Below are 7,145 nucleotides of genomic sequence, written 5' to 3'. Positions count from 1 at the left end.
AGATGTGGAAAGAGTTCTTGAGAAAAACGCCTCTGGTCTCTCATTCTGTGTTAATACTGGTCCAATAGCGTAATCTGAGGCATCAGTTTCCAAAGTGAACGGGACTTTTTCATCAATGTGCACTAGAACTGCAGATCCTATTTCTTTCTTTAATGATTCAAATATATTTCTGCATTCTTCATTCAACGGGAAGTGAGTATTATGCACAAGTGGATGGATCTTTTTTGAAAATTCTTTTATCCATTTGGAGTAGTGTGCAAGCATTCCAAGGACACGCTTCAATTCTTTCTGATTTTTTGGAGCTGGTAAGTCAAGGAGTGGTTTCAATCGATCTGGATCGGGCTTAATCATACCCTGACCAATTTCGAATCCCAGAAAGGTTAAATTCTCCATAGATATTTTACACTTTTCTTCATTAATCGTGAGGCCATATTTTTCTGTTGCTCTCCAGAAATTTTCTAAATTTTCATCATGTTCTTCTTGGGTCCTTCCGCATACAATAATATCATCTAAATAGGCATAACATGATGTCAAATTTTCTTGTTCTATGATTTGATCAATCACTTTCTGGAAAGCAGCTACTCCATTCGTGACTCCGAACGGAATTCTTTTGAATTGATACAGTTTGTGTCCAACTTCAAATGCGGTGAAATGCCTTTCCTCAGGCAAGATTGGTATCTGGTGATAGGCAGATTTCAGGTCAATAGATGAGAATATTTTATATTGTGCTACCTTATTGACTAATTCTTCCATTAGTGGTAGTGGATAGGCATCCAAATTCGTGAATTTGTTGATGGTCTGTGAATAGTCAATCACCATACGTTTCTTTTGGTTCTCTCTTGAAGTAACAAATGCTTGAGCTCTCCAAGAAGAATGACTATTTTCTATAATATCAGCATCTTTAAGCCGTTTGACTTCATTCATCATAAACAAGTAATCCTCTTCTGAATGTCGTCTCGATTTAGTTATTATAGGCCGACAGTCCGGTTGAAGATCACGAAACAATGAGACAGGTTCTACTGTAGCTTGGGCTAGAGCACACTTTTTAATTTCATAAGTAGGCCTTCTTGCGTCATTGTCTTCATTCAGTTGTAGTGCTGCTTTAGATCCACCGAAATCAAAAGTGATGGATGAAAAGTTGTTTAGAAAATCGTGTCCCAAAATTACACTAGCGCAACATTTGTTCAATACGATCAAAGGAAAATCATTATATTCTTCGTTCTGGAAATATATTTCACTCAAAGCGCACTCAGTTGTTTTAGTGTTGCAGGTACTTGAAGCAAATGTAATCAAATTGGAATATGGCATAGTTTTCATCTTCGATTGTACTACTAGTTTCTTATCTATAAAACTTGCTGTGCTCCCAGTGTCTAATAGTGCCAATGTATCTATTCCATTAACACGTATAGGAACAAGACATTTTGAGAGGTCAGTGCTGGTATTTGCTGCTGAAATTACTGTGGCAGATACCATTTGGTTTTTTTTATCGTTTCGTGCTCTGCATACTTTTGAAAAATGGCCTATTCGATTACAAGTTAGGCATGGTTGTCCTTTTGCTGGGCATTGGCTATTATCAGTATGATTATTATAGCCACAAAATCTGCATTGAATCTTCTTTTGGTAAGAATTACGGACTAAAGTCGTTTTCTCGGTATTTTTATTCTCGTTTGCTAGGACTGTGTTAACATATTCTGAACTGGTTTCGTATTCTTTAGCAATGTTTTCAGCATTCTCTAACATTCGTGCTTGTGAGATAGCGTCTTGCAAAGTTAGCGATTTCATTTCGAAAAGATGTTGTCTGATTTTCGATGATTCTAATCCGGAGATGAACGCGTCTCGGATATATTCACTTTTGTTATCGTCAGCCGTGACTGCTTGAAAGTTACATGGTAAACTTAGCCGTTTTAGTTTATTATAGAATTGATCAATTGATTCTCCATGGGTTTGTTTTGCTTTAGATAAGCAGTAACGTGCATGTACTACATTTTGAGGTTTTATAAAGCTTTCTTCAAGAGTTGTTATAGCTTCTTCAAATGATATACAATTGCAAATACTTTCAAAAATATTCGGTGACACATAATTGATCAAAACATTCAATTCATCCTTTTTCGGGATTGAACTGTTTTTTAAGAAGTTTAAAAATGTTACCTTCCAATGTCTCCACGTTTTCGGTGCTTCATCTGAATCTTGGTCAATCGATAAAACTGTTGGTTTCAGTATTTTTCCAAGCATTTGGTTTTGCGAATCGTTTTCTCCTTCACTGACTAAATCTTGACGTTTACTCGTTTTTCTTTTCGGACCCATTTATTTTATTTTTAATGTCGAATAAATTGTAATAGAATTGGACTCAACACGAGCTTTATTCGACATTAAATATGTGTCTTAGTAACAGAGATAACAGATTATAAATATTACAGCTGTTTTATCATCACAGAGGCCCTGAAGCTCAGAACCATCTACACCAAAACAAAATCAATACAACAAGCCCAACGGCTTCCATAAAAACCAACAATCCACAGACTGATGTGTTTAGGACCTAACCTCAACGATTTAGTTCTTTCTCTGCACATATCTTCCTCTATAAGTAATTATCATACAACACTTGTTGTATATAGTACCTAGTATTTCTTTATTGTAGTATTTTCCATACTACTAAGACTTCCCTTACGTTAATATCCACATTCCAAGTCTATTCAGTATCGTAGTTATGTGTGCTTTCATTACTGCAAGGTAAAGATTATTATGAATTAGTATGCATTTAACTACTTGAATTCAGAGGAAATAATTCACTATACTACGATAAAATTTGTTGAATACATATTGATGTGGTGGAATTTCTCAAATATCCACTTTTAGAATATTTGCAGGACTGTAAATTAGTGTTGAAACCAACACATCTTCAGCTGTACAGATAAATATTCTAACATTGGAAATATATTCACCTATGTACAATATAATTTATTGTGTTATCTCGGCTTGGGGTGGATGGAGCACCATCTCCCACCTATAGTAGGTCCACTCTGTAATGGCATAGTGTTTGATTAACACTAGTAATAATAATACTAGTATATAATAATAGTTACTTTGTGTGTTGCTATCCTCGTTCAACAAACGAGAGTGCGCTATCCTTTTCTAGCTGCGTTATGTTGACAAGATGATAGACAAGGTATCATCTTCCTATAGTAAGGTCAGTCCTTGACCACTGATCTCAGTCTTTGATATTTATACCGAATAGCACTTTGATTCACTTCTAGTCTCCACTGTGGTTCAAAGTGATGAATTCATCAGCTTCTAGTATTATTATCGTTTTCATTCTGAATTTTCAAACTTCTTCATTATTTCTTTCATAATATAATGTATTGTTCCTGTAAACGTCCGTAGTATACAGCTGTGAAAATGACTAATTTGTTGGTATTTAATCTAAAATACAATTGTTATGTTTGCAATAAAACACTTGTTTTATTAGAATGCACTTTAATAACACAATTTATTCAAATCAATACAAAGAAACCATAAGCAATTCCACATTCTTGTTTGAGTCCGCCATCTTGACTGGCACCACATACAAATATGGTCGACTCTCAATTATCGACTATAATTAAATTAACATAACTTGTTACCCAAACCCAGACTGTGTCATTGTAGGCAATTTTCACGCCATTTTAAATGTACCTGCAGTTGTATTTTATTTTGTGGATTAAGACTTCTTGGATTTTACATAATTTAGAAGATTCATCAGTACAGTTGAAGGTGTGTTACTTTCAAAACGAAATTGCAGTCCTGCAAATTATAGTAGTGGATTTGACAATAAAACAGTGATGGTTTCTTGATACGTTCCGAGCTGCTATGTAACACACACTTTTTTATGTATTTAAACACGACATGCAGTCAATTAATTAATTAATTGACTGCATGTCGTGTTTGATTAATTAATTAATTGATTGACTGCATGTCGTGTTTAAATACATAAAAAAGTGTTTTTCATTGATTCACTAATCACGATCCTATGGTAATTTGTTTATTTATATTTTTAAAGTATACTGTATAGTTCAGTATAGTTCGGGCAGTCGAACGAGACGGACTTATCTATGAGTTGCTGATAGCTGTTTTCGTTTACCTGCCAGCTCAAGCCAGAGCAGTATAGTTTTGAAACGGGATTTCAAGTGAAGTTTCTTTCTTTTGTTTTCTTTCAATATTGATTAAAATGAGTGCATGTGGTAAATGTAATAAAGTAGTCTCATCATCGACAAAATTTAAATTGCAGTGTTCAATTTGCCACGTGTTCTTCCATGGAAACTGTGCTAACATCAGAGAGTCGGATATGGATATTTTCAATAAAAAACCTTACAAGTGTGATGAATGTGTAAATGAAATAAGGTTACAGAGGAGTGCTTCGGACTCAACTCCAGTCAAAACAGATAAACAGAGTGAGGATTCAATATTAATTGCTTCAGATGCGTGCAGCGTTAAAACGTTCAAGGAAATGTTAAAACAGTTGGAAAACAAAATATTGAATGGTCAACGCAAACTGGAGGACGATCTTGGTAAGTCCCTCGAAACTTGTCATGAAAAATTAGATGAGTATACAGACATTTTGAATAGGCAGATGGAGTTATCAAAGAAACAAAATGATAGCATAGAATCTCTACAAACTGAAAACAAGTTTTTGAAAGCCAAAGTAAACAATCTAACAATCAAATTAGAGGACTTGCAACAATATTCTAGGGCCAACACTGTTGAAATTCATGGCGTCCCTGTATCCGAAAATGAAGACACTTTACAAAAAACAATAGAAGTGGGTAGGGCTCTGAATATGGATATAAAAGAAGACATGATAGACATTTGCCATCGTTTGCCAATTCCTAGATATACTAATATTAATGAGCGTGTTCCCGGCATAATAGTACGATTTGTTAGGAGATATGATAAGGAAGAACTACTAAAAATGCGTAAAATCAAAAGAAATCTAACATGTGCTAATTTAGGTCTTCAATCGAATTCGCCAATTTACGTTAATCAATCCCTGGCGCCAGGAAGGAGAACGCTTTTCAACATGTCGAAGAAATTTCAAAGGGACTTTGGCTATAAATATCTATGGATTGATCGAGCTGGCAATATTAAGTTGCGAATGCGGGATAAATCGGCGGTTCACATCATAGCTTGTGAGGATGATCTCAAAAAACTTGTTAAATGTGCGACTACCGATAATCGAATAAAAGAGACTGACCCGGTACCTCAGAACAATCCCTCACTTCAGTAGGATTTTCCTTTGTTTCACACAATAACTACACGGACGAAGAGATAATATGGAGTTAAAAATATGAAGGGAAAGTGTGATGAAAGGTTATTAGAAACTTTTGCTTTGTATGAATTGTTTGCTGTTACATAGTCTTACTCGCATTTCGCATTTCACATTGGTTTTTACAAAGTACTAATTTGATTATTATTTGTAGTTTTCTTGACCATTTTGAAGCAAGCGTTATTTTAAATATCTAAAATTATTCGATCTAGAAACTTTAGAACTTGTTTTTGATTCATTATTTAATTTTTGATTCAAATTATTTTAATTTCAATATTATCTATATTTTCTTTCGATTACAGTGTGAAGTGCGAAAGGTGTGTTTAAAGTTTACCAAAATTTTTGTTTCCAAGTCTATTTTATTAATTCAAGTTTTACTTCAGTACCTAATTAAATTCGGTCGAATTAGTTTCAAAATTGATTTATACTGATGAATTAGTAATCACTGAGAGGATAAGTGGAGGAGTGGTTAAGTGAGTGAACACTTAGAATTAGTTTTATTAATTCAATTAGTGTATAATGAGGATATCCTCCAACTATGAGTGTTTTGTCTACATTGATGCAGAGAGTTTTTTTTTCATATAATTTTTTCTTCTCTAGAGTCTTGAAGTGTGTTGCAATTACAGGGTGAATGTAATCCGAGATATCATTTGACAACCTTTCAGTTTTAAGAGGAGAGTGATGTTTATTCGTCAGCTTTTCAGTTTTCTTGATGAGTTAATTGTAGTATTTTTTTTTTTTTTTGTATTTCTGTTTATAAATTATTTATTTCACCCTAGTAGGTTGAAGTTTGGCATACTCTTCCACTTCTCTTCTTGGAAAGTGCAGCAGACTATAAATTTTGAGAGATTAGATAACTAGCTATTTCCTATCGGATCTTATCAATGCATGAACGTTTCGAGTAATTTCTATCTTTTATTTTATTATCTGGCGGGCTGGTGGGGGCGTTTAGTTCTCACCTTCTACTTCAAATTTTTTCTGATCAAATTTTCTTATCCTTCTACTCCTCTTTTCTTAATAAGTTTTTATTATTTTCTTCAACGTCTTTTCGTAAATAGGTTTTCACGGTTTTTTTTTCTCATCGCAACTGTTTTCTCAGCTTAATGTCAATTCATATTCCAGATTTACATGATGATGAACTTGTGGGTTATTATAATACTATTGAAGTTGATGATTTTTTTACCTCTGTGCCTCAAGAGCGGAGTCAATATGATGGGGAGTTGAACATTTTCCACACGAATATAAGAAGCATAAACAAGAATTTTGACGAATTGGTGCATTATATTGGTAATGTGAATATCAAATTCCATGTTATTGCACTGTCTGAGACATGGATTACAGAAGACACACAGTTTAACTACAATTTGCAGGGCTATAAAGCAATACAAAGAAAAAGTAAATACTCAAAATGCGATGGGCTATGTTTATTTATTGATGAAAATGTTAAAACTGAATCAATAAACATCGTTATCGAAAAAGCAAACTATATCTGCATTTCATGCTTAATAAACAACGTTAAATACATAATAATATCTATTTATCGATCTCCAGCTCTGAATCTTAACGAATTTATTACGAGCTTCGATGCCTGTCTATATCAAATGAAAGACATGTCTAATATAATTGTATTAGGTGATATAAATCTTAATATTCTCGCAAATAACCATTTATCAAACGAATACTTGAGTACTTTACATATTAATGGCTTTAAATCTTATATAAATAAACCAACCAGAATCTTCAATGGTGTAGCATCCTGTTTAGACCACATATTCTTCAAGGAAAATAAAAACAAAAATAATGTTGTGAGAGGCGTAATTTCAAAAACCAATATAACAGACCATTA

Source organism: Nilaparvata lugens, chromosome Y (genome assembly GCF_014356525.2).
Source record: "Nilaparvata lugens isolate BPH chromosome Y, ASM1435652v1, whole genome shotgun sequence".
Taxonomy (NCBI): Eukaryota; Metazoa; Arthropoda; class Insecta; order Hemiptera; family Delphacidae; genus Nilaparvata; species Nilaparvata lugens.
Note: the sequence above shows the minus strand (reverse complement) of the source record.